The sequence below is a fragment of the Pseudochaenichthys georgianus genome, chromosome 20 (genome assembly GCF_902827115.2).
Source record: "Pseudochaenichthys georgianus chromosome 20, fPseGeo1.2, whole genome shotgun sequence".
In the NCBI taxonomy this organism is placed as follows: domain Eukaryota; kingdom Metazoa; phylum Chordata; class Actinopteri; order Perciformes; family Channichthyidae; genus Pseudochaenichthys; species Pseudochaenichthys georgianus.
Genome location: NC_047522.1, coordinates 8321435 through 8337617, shown reverse-complemented (window position 1 = coordinate 8337617; position 16183 = coordinate 8321435).

Here is a 16183-nt window from a genome sequence, read left to right as displayed (position 1 = left end):
AGAGAATGAGGTACTGTATGACTCCTTAAAATGGGATTGCTAACCCCACCCTGATTCACATGATGTCACAGTGTTATGTGGTCAAAATACTGCGTCATCCACTAGTAGATCACTTCCAGTACTGCCCACCCTCTGCAATTTCTTAGAGCTCATACAGAGATCGAAATGTACTGACACGAACAGATTTTACGATTTCACAAAATAAAACCACATTGCAGCTGGTTAGCTGTTGGACCATGCTCTCTCCCTCCTAACTCTTGGATGGCATTAACTGAATCCAGAATAATGACTTGATTCAATTAAGCCCTGAACTATTACATATAATTTGGTAGTGAAGAAGGGAAAATGCAGAGACATAATCTCTCTCTGCTCTGACGCCTCTCACATAACCTTTACTGAAATACCACGGGAACTAGACAATGTAAGTCTTTCATTAAATGTCTATATGTCTGTGGGTGTGTGTACATACAAAAGTACGTTTATGTTTGTGTTAAGGATATACAATACCCACCCACAGTCCCACACACACTCTCGCATTATACCCAATCACCCACTATTCCAAATGAATCTCATAAACTTCCATGTAATTACACTTCGGTTTGGCGTCTGTGGTGACAAAATCAGGTCATGGAATTTATAAGAATTCCCTAACAGAGCTACACACACGTGAAAAAAGAAACAAAAAACTTCCAACTGCCAACTCTGCATCTCCCAGCATCTCGCTGTGTGGTACGTCTTTGCCTGAAAACTCATTAAGTTGCGGCTTCATCGAGAAACTCGTTACATTTTCAAGCCTCGTCAGCACCTCTGCTAAAGGCAAACATAAAATTGCAACTGTTTCTGTTTTTCCAACAGTAATCCAAGGTTGATATGTTTTCGGAGATCACTAAGGAGATGTCCGAAGTATGGCGATGTCCTAATGCCTGTTTTAATAGGCCTTGATGTGTCATTGTCCAAACAAACAAACAGTATTCACCATACTGCGATGTATCTGTTTCAAACTTTTACTGCATTCTTTGAGCAGCCATTTTGGAGATGCGTGTCATGTCTCTAAAACATTGGCTTTTATCATTCGGGGTAGAAAAAAGAAAAGAAAACATCCATCCAGCTTTCCTAAGGCTCTCTTTCTGAGCAACAGGAAGTCTCGTTGCGTTTGGAACTGTAACCAAACCTGCTTACACTCCTCCTCCACTCCCCATCTTTGATGAGTGTAATTGGGAGTTGGCTGCATGGAAATGAAAAGGTAAAGCAGCCTCAATGATGTATAATCATTGTGTGCAATAAAAATGTAGACTCGTTATGAAGATGGGAGGGGGGGATTAAGCAAAGAGAAGAGCAGTGTGCAAAAGGTGAACAATAGTTTTGAAACAGATGTTAACACTTTTAAATGAGCAAAGATTGATTTCTACACTTGTCCTGTGTAGGACAGAGGCAGGCAGAAAGAGAGAGAGCAGGACTGTAACGTCTACTAAACTGTAGCTGGTAGGCTGCTCCAGGCTGTAACAGGATATCATAATGAGCTGCCCCCCGCTGGGAATTTCTTCCTGTCTCTGTTCTGCCTGAGACAGTCTACCTGAAGCAAGCACAGTGCTTAACCGTCCCTTCATTTCTTTACATGTGCTTGTTTTCTTTTCTTGTTTTTTTCATTCATTATACTTTTTGTGTTTTCAATGTTTGCATTTTCTTTTCCTGCATTTGTATGTCTTCTGCAGAACTAACAAGTACATTCATACATAGTACCACATGCTCACAAGGTTACAGTAGACAATTAAACATTTGTATTTATCTTTACAGCTTTATCAATCTTGAACTTCATTTAGTTGCACTAGTTGGGTCAGCTGTCGTATCTTGCATCTTACCGCTATTTAATAACCGGTCTGGTCAGGTATGGCGCCTGTTTGTTTCATTTAGTTCATTACAAGTTTATTGAAGAGGAAACATTAAGTAAACACATTAGAATTTTGCTAATGGTAAATGTATTTTGAGTTGATAAATGTTAGCTTAGCTAGACAGGAGGCTAATTTGTTAGCATTTATATGATTAGCTAATAAAAAGTAAGCTAGGTTAGCCTGTTTGCCACTGTACTTTGAGGGTGGTGCTTGTGGTGTAAGCACCTAAAGTTGATCAAGTTATTTGACTTTGAACAGGACAAGTTTTTAATTTGTATTTTACAAATACATGCAGGGGTATTGTTTGAATACTGAATGTCATGGTGAAGCTACTGTAGCTGTATTGTTACCACATCCTGTCAAATGTGATAGAAGAAACTAGTTCCAAGACTGGCGGGTTCTTTCTGACTTCTGTTTGTCACAATCCCAGCCACAGTTAACTCACAGCCAAAGCATTAGCCCCAGCCACAACCACAGTTGTAGCAATATAAGTGTTGTGGCCTCCATTGGTTATGAGTAGCCTACAATAAGTTCCACTCACTAATTAAAAAAGTGCAGATGTACACGTTGAGAGGCTTTTTTCATTACTATTTCTTCCTCATGCAAATCTGAAAAAACTGCAGTTATGGAAGGCAATATGGTTAGTCATAAAATCACATCATAGTAAATTCATTATAACACTGTCAAAGTAAGTTTCGCTTTACTGGTGTTATGATATCTATGATATCTATGATTTATGATTTAGGTTATGATATCTATGATATGTATCGTTATGTTGAAACTTTGCTAGGGAAACACTATCAAAGTAATAAGTTTCAACATAACTACTTTGATAGTGTTTCCCTAGCAAAGTTTCAACATAACGATACATTTACTTGCCACGTTAAATTGAATATGTAATGTGTGTTTTTTTTACACAAGCATAAGAATTGAATATACAATACTCTCAACGACTTTTCACTATCTGTATTTTTTCAGTGACTGTGTAATGTTGTCGTTTCAATGACCTTTCACATGGGGCCCACCCACCCAGCAGACCTTGATACTTATCGACATGGAGGACACCCTCCTCTCCTACTCTTCTTCCTGCAGTTAGACTCGATGAAGAAACAGGAGATTATACACCGTAGACTACGAAAGAAAGGGGGGCATAAGTGCTCCTCTGCTTTATGGGAAGCAGGTAGCAGCCCATAGGAGCTCGGATGTGTGTCGTAGCCAGCAGACATGGGGAGCTGTTTTGGGGAGGGGGTAAAGCTACCGTGGAGACAGACACGCAGTGGAATGAGTTTCATTAGCAGAGCCCTCAGCGGGCCCCTGTCACTCACTCTGCTAGTGGAGCAGAACTTCACTGAGCCGCTACATATGTCAAAGTGAAATCATCAGCCAAAACACATGGCATCAAAACGAAATACTGCATTATGCTGTACATTTTGAGCAATCATCTGGTGTTCAACATTTATATCATAATTAATATGAATACACTAATGTAACTGTATATTGTAATATATACTTTATAGATGTATTGTTGTTATATATTGCAGGACAATATGCACTTTTTGACCTATTATTTAAAAAGGGTTAGGGTTAGGGGTAATGGTTAACCCTAACCCTGAAATAAAGCAACTTACGAAATCTAATTTACCCGGAGAGATAATTACAATATTTCAAAAACATGAACAACAAACTTGTGAGTATTATTAATACTGTACTAGTTCAAGTAACTATTAGTAGCTGATTTGTTATAGTCTGGTACTTTTTATAGTTTTTCCCAATATAGAGATGTAATAACATTTAACTCACCAAGTGCATTGTTGGTGTTTAGGAACATTTTGCCATTGGTATCACTAAGTCCTATGGGAAAATGTAAGAAAGACAACAAATGAAAATAAAAAGATATATTATATTATGTGCAATGCTTTGAATCTCATTTAAAGATCTTCTTGGCCAATATAATACAGAGTGAGCTCCCAATAATAAAGCCAAGAAGTTACTTTTCATCACTTGCTGAGCTTTACTTCCAATCCTGTTATACGTGGGGGTAAAACCCTCTCCAGCTCACTGATGCCAAACACATCCTTGACTCTTGAAGGGTTATTAACATCGCAAATTTGATTATACACCGGCAGATCATGTCGCGGAGGAGTTCCTCCCAGGCCGTGAGAACCGTCCTATCATGATCGTGTCTGTGTCTGCCTCTAAAACCTAATCAATTAGAGACTATAGCTCTGAGGGAGCCCTCTTTCTGTCGGGCCTAGTGTTTTGGACCCCACTACAGCTCTTCTCTTTGTGCAACTGCTGCACCGTTCAGTAGGAGAGCTCAGAAGGCTCACCACAGAGAGGCCATGGGAACTAAGAGAAAATGTTGAAATTGATCCAGAATGTGGTCATGTATTTCATTTGCGAATGCTTTTCACAGTGCAAATGAATGTTGCAGGAGGGAAAAGCTCTTGGACAAGAGATGGTGCTTACAAATGAGTGACAAATTGTTTCTACAGCCCATAATCCAGCTGGGATCCAACAGTTTGACATTCTAATTCATTTATTCACGGGCAATTCTTCCCCCCGAACATCACATCCTGACCTCATCAGGATTCAATAACAAGATCATGCTTTTTTTTTAAAGTTGTCCTAGCGCAATTTAATCTCATAATCAACCCATTTTACCGAAATATGATCCTCACTGGGGAGATTTGATGTAAAGTAACCGTGTTTGCCAGCACACTTTTGGGTCTGTGGACGAACCATGCAAGCCGTGCAGAGAGAGGGGAAGCCTGTCTGTCAGCACTAATCGCACCTCATCTGGTTCCTGTTTGCAGTTTTATAGAGCTGCTGCTGCCATGTCCCACTCAACTCGCCTCCCCCCTAGACTTATCATTTGCCTGCACAACATACTGGTTGACTCAGGTTTTGCAAAAGGACACAGCGCTGTCACAGAATTTCCGTCATCCTGCTGCCAAAACTAACGTACTTTACCCCCTGCAACAATGCAGCATTCATTGAGTATAGATGAGATTAGATGAAGCTTTAATGATCTTTGCGGTGAGGCTGGATTGCTGCAGCTGCACCTAATTAGACGCAGCTAGGATTAAAAAATATATTCCAAAAATCGAAACACAGCTAGCATTAGCAGCTAAAACTTCAAAATAATCCTTTATAAAGCAGCGAATATGGAGATACAGCCAGTTTTATAAGTTTTACAGGACAGTTTTATGCAAAAAAGCACCAGAGGTGAAATCAGAGGGATAGCCGTCATAGTGTTTGAAATGCATGCAGATGACATCACACACCCTTGGTCATGAAAACAGGGAAACGGACGATGAAAAATTCCTGGACGCTGCTGTGAGAACGGAAAAGTCTTGCCAACAGCGGATATGTCTCACACACTCACACACACTAATCCACTGGTAGGGGCACACTGTCCTTCTCTCATCCACACATACACAACAGACCTACTCTGTGAATGACATAAGTGCCCAAAATGCTAAAAGTATACACATATACACTATTCTGACATTACTCAAGATTGACAAAGACTAGAAACTCAGTTTAGGTGATTTTATTTTGTGTTTTCCCAGTTGTATGTGTTTTTAGACATGCTCGTGTGTATTTTACCCTTTAATTTTCTTCTTTTACTTATGTTAGTACTTTATTTTATTCACAATATCAACACTTTGCTACTAATAGTGAAAAGACTCACCTCTAAAATTAAAGGAAACTTCACATTATGGTGAAGCCTCTTTTTACACACATGGGAGACATAGGCCTATATGAACTTTCACAAAGCTCCGGCTTGTTTCTCAAACCTGCGTTTAGATGACTCCTGTGTCTGTTTTTCTGCCAGACTAGACTGTAGTTTCTTTAAGCTCAGCTCGGCTTTAAATGCAGCATTATAGTTTATGGAGCAGATTCTCCCTGCAACACCATATTAAAAGCAGAGACAGTTAACTAGCTTCATGCTTTTTTCCACTGTGCCAGACAGAGGCTCTAACATGGCAGCAGTCTGTTAGTCAGCCAGCTCACAGTGTTTATGCACATATTAACAAGAACATCAGTGATGGTGTCAATCACTCAGTGTTTCACAGAGAGGCAGTCTGCTTCCAAACTACATTTGATTCTTACTCGTCAGATGTGGCACATGCTAGGGATCGCTTAAGCATGTAGCTCCCCCTTAAACCACAACTTTTTACATTTCTGTTAATTAAACAAACAAGAAGTGTTAATTACCAAGCTCAAGGTGTCGAAACGCATATTTTAGGGGAGCAATGCTAGGTGTTAACCCTTGTTTAAAGTGGTTATTCTCAGCTAAGCGAATTGCCTTCTAGCTAGCATTATATTTAGCGCACAGGAATGACAGTGCTATTGATGTTCGCATCGAACTATTTGAATGAGAGCTAGGTAACATTATATCTCAAAATGTCTAATTCAAGTCACAGCAGCCAGTGGTGGAAGTACAATAATGTATTGGTACATAAATACAATATTGGTGTACAGTGGCGGCCGCCCCCCCTCTTCCCACATTAAAAATAAAAAATATATATTTAAAAAATATTTATTTTTTATTTTTAATAAACAAGGTAAATATTATATAATTGGTATCAGTCAAATGTATAATCTACAATAAAATCTTGTTTAAAATGGTGTTACGATGTCTAAAGTTACTGATAAGTCACAAGTTTCCTGCCTGGCCTTGCCCGTGTATCATTACCCGCAGCAAGTGCAGCTGAAGCCAAATGTTGCTATCTTTAAACTATGCCGCCGAAACATAATTTCAGCCAATCAGCGTCCTCAAATCTGATGGTCACAGGGGCGCCTACGTCAGCGCCCGGTGCAGTCTGTGAGTTGTTTGGACTCGTATCCAAGGAGACAAAACATGAAGCTGTCATACACTCGGGAAGCTATCATTAGCAGCTATTATGAAAACTCCGTTTTTGACATAAAAATGGAATTATGGATTATCAATAATTTTTTCAAAGTGACAGACACATTGGATTAACCTTCAGCCGCGTTTTCTCGTTTTTGATCAGAATAACAGCAGGGTTAGGTGAGCATATCTCCGTGTTTTGCTACCTAACGCTACGTCATGTGATGTCTGTATTTGCTTCCCCTGTCGCAAGTTCTGATCGCTCAGTGATGATACTTATATTTCTAGAATCTATGGAATCTCAGCTTGTTAGCTAAGCTTGTTTGTGCATATCCGATAAGTGTATCGATTGATTTATACCAAGAGTGCGTTAGCATTTTTCCGCTCAGGGCTCATTTAGACGCTTCTTGTGAGACTTGTGTTTTGTTTCGGTAAACATGGTTCATATCATCAGTTACCTGAGTTTCTTCCCGTTAAATGAGTAGGACACATGAATAGTTTATTACATTTTAAGAAGCCCTGAGACACAGTTTCGTGAGAAAAAATACGGGGGGGAAAAGCCCCTTAACAGGTTAAATGGGAATTAAATCATTTTAAGTAATTATGAGTGTTCCCAAAGCCCCAGTGTTCTGCAGTTTGTGTGGGCCTACTGTACTGTTGCACAGTTTATGCTGTAGAAACTATGTCCAGAACACGGTGTTTGGAAGTTTTGGAAGATTCATAGCTAACCACACTGAAGATTATGGAGGTATTGATCAGTCTTCTCATATTTTTAAGCCTCAATTTGTCCCCCCCCCCTAACATCACCAGAAGTCATAATTTAAGGGGTCTTTTCTCAATTCTTTTTTACCGGGGGAGCATCCCCCAGACCCCCCTAGTATTGTTTGGTCACCATTTCCACCAGCCGCCACTGTTGGTGTACTTGTACTTTACTTTAGTATCTCCATTTTATGGACCTTCCGCTACATACGCTAGCTTCTCCTTTACCAGCTACAATATGATGCATCACAAAAAAGTCAGCAATGAAATATTTATTTTTCTAAAAAGACTAATTGAATTACTATTTTAAATACATTACTTTTTTACCAGTATTATTATTATTATTATTCTTTTGCTTCGCTTTAATAAAGTAGCAATTCTGGATATTTCTTCCACCATTGCTAGCAACTATATTTCATCCTTTCAGATCAAATACTTTTCAGAGACATTTGCTACTCTTTGAAGTACTGGAATGCCTTTGCCTTTATATATATATGATATTAAGTAAACATGTATTTTTCCTTCAGTTGAGTCTTGTTTGGTCTGAGTTAAAGCTAGCCCAGGTTTCATCAAAGCCAAGCCGTACCAGGCCAGGCCGGGCCTCCTGTCATCTAAATGGGACAGGAGTTAAGCCAGTGCTTCCTGTCATACTGCAGGGCTCTCAGGTTCCACCTCTGGTCTAAATTATGGCTGTCTGTCCCAGACTGCCACACTAACCCTCCCCACACCACCATCATCCCAGTGCCCACATCCCTCTCCCCCCTGTCACTACTCCCCAAGCGCTCTGCTGGAAAGAGTACCAGATACCGGCTCAAGTAGAGGCGTACCGAAACACTGCTGACGATTCACCTCATGTAAAATTACAGGGTTAAAAAATAGGCTTAAAGTATAGGTCTGGGCTTTTCTCAGTCTATCCTAATACAATACTCACACAAGGAGGGAATTTTTAACTAAAATGATTGTAACTTTGGAAATACCCACTTTGCTTTGGCTGACTCGACTGCAAATGCATCGTATTAGTTTCAACTAAACTTTAGAAAGAATACAAGTACAAGTAGCATGATACTTTTGTATGTTTTCCCCTTTTATTCACCAAATTTGGGCATACACATGTAAACAATTAAGACATACTTACAAATAAAAAGGCAACAACATATGCAATTGATTTACAAAACAAAAGAATAAGAGGGTAAAGCATGGAAAAAAATTATAATTTTGGTAAAACAGCAATAACTATATTTTAAAAGAAAGGCGGAGAGAATAACAAATAAAACAAATAAATGCAGGGTGAATGTTGTATTCAAGTTTTGCAAGATGGGTTTGGTTTAATATAATTCATTTATTTCTGTTTATTCATGCACATATACCCACTACCACGTACAAAAACATGTTACCCCAGTCACATGCTAACATTGTGTGAGGGGATCAAACCATTAAAATGTTGTTGTTTTTTTCTACTCTTTTAGATAAGTAGTAATGTTTCTAAGCAATAGGGCCACAACTACTGTAGGAGTGTTATTACTTGTGGCGTGAGTGTTATATTACAGACATTTTGGGAAATTGTTTTTTGCTTTCTTGCTAAGAGTTCAATAAGAAGATTAATTCAAATTTCATATCTGCCCAATAAGCCAGCAGCTGGTTAGCTTAGCACAAAGAATGAAAAAGAGGTGAAAAAGCTAATAAGCTAACTTTGAAATATCTGGATATATCCTTTACTTAATAATGTGGAAACCCCACCATATCACTGTAATCATATTCATCATGATTGCAGAATTTGGTATCAGAAGTGTTCTGGTTGTCATTTGATAGTCCTTGCAGTATTGACTGCAAGGACACATTTGAGCAGGTTTAATGCACACAAACAGTCCGTGTGGAAAGCAATAGAGGCAGCTTAGCTGGTGACGATTTAGCTTACATTTTTTTGACCTAACTGACTACTTGTTAAAAAAATCCTAGTCTTAGATGTTGTCTTATAACTCCAAATCCATTCTCATGTTGCTAATTGGACTGTTAGCAATATGCAGTGTGCCGAAAATGAAATCATGGCCCAGATATTTGCTATGTATTATCTTAGCTGATATTATAGAGCATTTAACATTAATATCTTTATTAACATTTCCTCTTGTACAAGGTCTATGAAATGTGTATTTTGTAACAACATTTATACAAATTGAACACAAGTAATGCTTTCAAAATAGAGATTTGAAGGAAATGTTTTGGCATCAAATAACTCCAGTCAAAATAAGTGTGTAACTTTAGTTAGTTAGTTGCTTCCACTGTGCCCTCACCCCCACCTCCCCATCTGACTCGAGCTGCAGACTACAGAGGTCTGCCCAGTGTCCAGTTAGGAGACAGCCTTAATCTACTTCTCACTCTTAATGCTCCACAGATGAGGGGACGCCACCATCCGCTCCACCACACAGGACGTTCCAGTGTTAGGCACACTGTGGTGTTGCCAGGCTTGAAAGAAGAGGAGAGTGAGGGGTAGCGAAGAGGCGAGCACAGAGGTAGTACCGCAGTAAAAGCATTTTCCTGTACACCCCACAGGGGAGTGGAGTCAAAGGACCAAAGGGGTGGAAGGGGAGGATTATCGCAACAATCTTCTGAGAGGGGGAACAACTTTAATGTTAAAAAGGTTAGAGCGGTCACATAACCTCCCACACTGAAAAAAAGGGAGCAAATGAAAGCCAGAGTTCCTGGCTTGTAGCACGCAGGTTATGGAATTACGAAGAGTGGCCATGGAGATAAAATGTTATGTTTAATTCAGCATGTCTCAGGGCAAATCAAAGCACAAATAAAACATTAACTCGGAGGAATAAAAAAAGGGCAGAAAAGGAAAATAGCCACGGGAGATAGATAACCAAGCGTGTGCGGATGTCTTATCCTTAGACTCTAAATGGGTTTTAAATGTCCCTTTGTGACTCGATCTTATGAATCTGGTTAAAATGGGCTTCTTTTAGCCCCAGGGCAAAGGGGCCCTGTTAGATATGATCTTCAGTGTGGCCGTTCCATGCACGAGGTGCGCTTTAACAACAATGGCTTATGTGAGAGGGACCTTGACCCCAGCAGTAAACAGTTTTTCCACCTGATGATGAATAGCAGAGCTGGGCCAGGCGCAGAGGAAAGGCATGTTGCTTTCACTATTTCACCCTGTTTCTCATTCCGTACTCCAACATCTTTAACCTTTGTATTGACAGATAAAGCTCGGAATACCCTATTTTTCCCCTAATGGTGCTTTTTAGTGCCTTTAAAGCTCTGTCTGATGCAGGGAACCTCCTGATTTCTGGCTTAGTACGGAGCGGACAGAGGAAGCCCCATGTTTGTTTTGCGTGACCTGTTCCAAGGCAATCCCCAGAGAAGGACCAATGTCTCAACATACTTACGTTTGGAAGCCAACTTCCCCCTTTTGTTCAATAAAGGGAGGAAAAGAGGGACTCTTGGGTTTTCAGTTAAGAGCTGTTTGTCGTACACTGATTCAACCTAAGGAACATTTTCATTTTATTGCAAGGTTTTTGGAGATGTCAAGAATTTGAATATGGAAGGCTTGAAAGGTGCACAGTGAGCGGTTGCCTCAGATCCTCATTTCGATTGTGTGTTAAAACTGGCATGGCTACAGCTACAGCATTTAGGGTGGCTCCCTGCTGAGAGCCTCAAACACTGAGGTTAGGACGAGGTCACTTAACACTAAAACCACCGGACACACCAAACCTGCCTGGAAAAAACACCCAAAGCACACAGAGTAAAGAAACTACAAGGCCTGCCTCACCGGTTTCCCCTCTGGATGCCAGTTTGAACCTGGAGGGCTTAAGGTAGCCGCTTCATATACTTAGAAAGAAGGGCCAGATAAGAAGAGGCACTGCTGTTTATCTCTGTATGCTCCAGTTTCCAAACAGGACACAGACTCGTAAGAGCACAGAGAGGCCTGGGGCAGATCTGGGATCAACTGATGGACTGAGTAAACTTCCTTGTTGGTCGAGGCTCTAGGCTGAAAAACACATCGAATTGATATTCGGCATAGTGGTCAAGGTATATAAATCACTGCTGACAAGAAGCAATACAAATATTGTTGCATACGACTGCAGAGTATTGCCCACTTTTGCCAGTAAAAACAGTACACATAGGAGACAAGCTTATGAACTTTGAAACAGCATAGCACGATGACAAAAGCTGTCATGAAAAAAAAAAATTAGAACAATTAAAAAATACTTTTTTCTGATTGATTAAGTGATTAACTTTAATCCTAACCCTCCACCCCGAATAAACGATGGTAAAAAAACGTATTTAGGTAATTAAAGGCAAGGCAAGTTTATTTATATAGCATCTTTCAGCACCAGGCAATTCAAGGTGCTTTACAAAAATGAAAGACATTCATACAAAGGCATTTAAAAACAGTAAAAGATAATAAAAGAAACATTAAAAGAAAAACAAAAAATGAAAGACATTAAGAAAATGGCATTTAAAATCAGTCATTTAAAAGAAAAAAGCTAATAAAATAAACATTAAAAGATCAAAGTTACAGTGCAGTCTAAGATATGAATAGTTCAATTATTTCGGTTCTTGATTTTTAATTTATTCACAGAACCTCCCTTTGGAAATCCGAACATTTCCGTCCCGATTGTTAATTTACACTGATTGTTTTCACCATGTTATGCTCGCATGACATCCACAATCGGACCCTCAGGAGGGTGTACTAGCCCCCTACTCTGCTTTGCGTTCCATAACAAAGTCTTTAAGTGTTACCTGAACACCCCGTGATATAGATACATTTAATATCTGCAATCGTGTAAGGATTATGGATTATTATGACTGAAGTACTCATAAGAGTTGAGACTGAATAATTTAAATAAATCTGACAAACCTATTAAATTAGGTAAACAACAAAAGGTGAATTTCTCCTATTGTACGAAAACAAATCTAAGGATTAACTCACTTTTAGTCAACATATAGTAGAGGAAATCTTACATTTGCATTGTAACAGTGTATTAATAGCAATAAAAATCATTCCCACCACAACTCCCTGATAAATAATGTCTAATGTAAACATGAAATAAACATTAAAGGCAAACTAGTTGACATTCACCACAAAAGTGGTTTAAAAACTGAGCGGAGTGGAGTTTCCGGGTCAACCCTTGACACTGACCGTATTGTCTGGTCTAATCATGTGTGTGTGCACATGCCTGTATGTGAGTGTGTTTTGGGGGAAGCTGCTAAGGACATGATGGGGGAGGCATTGACCCCTAAGTGTCTGTGCAACAGGGGGCAGGTTAAGGGCCTCATGTGCTGGATCACTGGCTAATAAGTATCCATCTTTCCTCAAGAGAACACAACTGGTCTGGGAAGAGAGGTGGTGGTGATGTTGCTGTCTTGTGATATAGCACAACAAAAAAGAAGGCAAAAAACACACTTTTCATATTAAAAATGTAACAATTCAGTGTTTCTGATAATAGTAAAAACCTGTCTGTGTTTATGCTTTACTTTGCTAGGCTAACTCAGCGCTATACTATGATCTAGTCTGGCCTTATTTCTCAAGGGTAATATAGACATTTTCCCATAAACAAATTCCGCCGTTTAAGATTCCCAAGGAAACATCATAAAGCACCCCGGCTTGAAAATAATTACCCGGTGATACCCAACATACAGCAGCTCCTAAATGTCATATTTTACATGCCTTGAGGTGCTACACTCAACATGTGGTAGCTATGTCAGTTAACGGGTACTCAAACATAAACAAATAGATAAATTCATTTTGTCAGGCAGAGAGGATTTTTGCGCTCCACTTGCTTTTATCACTCACAGACTCCTTTGGCGTGTGAAGTGGCGGGTCTTCTCTGTCATAATACACACCCGAGCATTTTTCCTCAACATGTTGGACGGCTATTCTTGACAAAGCCAGAATAAACACACGATGTAGAAGCAGTAGTAAAATATGTATAGTTATACAGTCAGTCCACATTATTTAGTCTATACAATCCTTGTAATCACATTATCAGAGTTAAGTTAGCTTGTCTTCATGTCTGTAAAATGGGAAACAAAATAAGGATAAAGTTCACATGAGCATACCTTTAGCTGTTTTTACTCTAGTGATGATGGGAGCAGATACCCTGCTCAAATGTAATTTATATTCTTTATTAGACACAGAGTATAAAATATGTTTATAATGAAAATGGTAAAAGGTTGTGGTCAGAAACATAACAAAAATCCATTAAAAAAAATGCAATAATCTACAGCTTAAATAGAATAAAGTTTGACCACAGAAGCTTTGCTAAAAACAAGGACCATTATCCTTCTCAAATATGTATGGAATGTAATTCTCATTTGTCAAACTCTGACCCGGACAAATGTTCAGCTAGCGGCTAAAGGTTATTGCCTGGGTTGAGATTAAGGATGAAGGAAAAATTCAAACAAGTGTGTTTTGATCCATACAATAACACATACTCATTGTATTAAGACCAAGTAAATATGTTGGGTGAAACATCGTCGTTCAGTGCAACATCGTCCCTTTCGTAGCCTTGGAACTGATAACAATTACTCATATAAAATGAATTCACATAAAATGGAAGAAAGTGGTGAATAATTAGTAACAATGCTCGTGAGATTGTTACATAGGCCTAATGTTGAGCTGTAAACACAGTTAACAATGTGTTTTAATTTCATTTGTCACAAGATCCCAACACTTCTTTTTTAACATGAACTCCTGTCATTTCAGATCCTGCCTCCTCCTGGCTCTTGCAATCAGCTCATTGCCCTCACCTGATTGGCCCAGCCCATCTCCCCACCTGCAGCTCATCCCCTCATTAGCCCAAGAGCATATACTAGCTCACTCTCCCTTTGTTTCTGCGATATGTTCATGTGTGTACTGCCAAGTGCTCCAGCATTTCAGATGATCTGCTCTGACCCTGTCTGTCTGTCTGTCTGCCTGCCTGTTTATGGAGCCCAATGATTCTGCCTGCCCCTTCTTGCACTTATTTAGCAAACCCTACTCCTTAGAATAAGTATGTAGTAGCCTATGGTGTTGAGATTCAGGAAGCTAAAATCTGGAACATAGTGTCCTGTATTGGTATGAGATTAGACTTAAACAATTTAAATGTAACACCAGCTTCAGTGTATAAAATGTGGAAGACTCTATCTCACCGGGCAGCCGCATGTTATTTTAGACCACTTCCTAAACTGATATGGTTTAGTCTAGCTCACACAGAGACGTTGTCAGAGAGACACAAGCTTCTCTGCTTTCAGCCCGGTAATCCCTGGGATCTACACTCACAATGAACACACATCAGAGCCAGCCAGCTAGCATCAGGTCCCAAGGCTATGCTGCCAGCTCAAGGTGCTCATCTCTGTTAGTTTGAAAAAAGGCTGGCATGCTGCCAAGCTAAAAGGCTTTGTGGGAGCCATTATGATCAGTCCTCAGCATGCACGCAAGCTTCAGGAGGTAGCCACACCTCTAGGTGCCTTTCCTTCTGCCACAGATTCATGTTTATTAAGTGTTCATTATGTTACCATGGTAGCTCTTTAGTTTACAGACATCAATTCAAACCAACCATGTATTTATTGTTGTTAAAATGTAGTTGATTGTGATGAACTGTTGGCTAACCCAGCAATTGTCCAATCATGAATTATTTATGCCATATCATACCGTAACTAGACGCGGTGAAGTGCTGTGAATTTTTTGACCTTGCACGTTGCAGAACTCCATATTGATTCTTACATTACATGTTTATTAAAATCATAAAAATAAGTCATGGATTCACTCATGTTTGTTTGCTTCAAATGCTAGCATGTCTGTCTAGCTTAGTTCTTATAGTAATAGGCCAGCATCATTTCATACTAAATTGTTTTTTTGGTTTACTAATTACATTAAAAAAACAACTTTGAAATGTCCCCATTGTGTGAGAGTTGGTATGTAGGCTAACATAAGTGGCTATGTTCTGCTTTGCCTACTAAAGAACTACAAGAGCTTTAAATATTAGTCAACCGATTTGAAAAAGTAGCTTAATTAGCTAGCTAGCTACAGCACATCAAATCTGCCAGCCATCACAACAAAAGAGGCTGTCGGCCTCTAAAAATGAGAATCTGTTTTGTCTGCCTGTAGGCCAATGTTATATCCAGAAGCGATTCATTCTTTAAAAAAAATACATTTAAAAAAATAGTTTGAGTTGTAAATCTTTGACTGTTCATCATTGGAAACTGCATATATCCAGTCCAAGACTAGAACGTTTAACATGTTGAGCAACAGTTTCTAAGAGGGAGGGGCCTTAGAGAACCGTCAGTTGGTCAACATGTTGGCAATCAATGAAAGAAAGATAAGGTTAAAGAAATGTAGAAACACAAAATTGACAATGAATATACAGAATCCCACTTCAAAAAAGCAACAGTAGCACTAGTAATCAGGCAACTTAGGTCACAGTACCAACACATACAAGACATTCTACCACTCATGTACAGTAGCTACAACATCCTTTCATGTCATCTGTGAGTGAATGAAGTTGGAGGGACAGTCTGCCTCTTACCGCAGTGAGGAAGGGGGGGACATTGTTCTGCCATCTGTCTTTAGTGGCCTGGTGGCCCCCAGCTGACAGATAGGGGCCAGTGAGTGCCCTTGGCTGCACAAAGAGGACGACATGAGACACCACGTCATCCATGAAGCCCCTGAGAGAGTTCACCTGTACCTGACAGC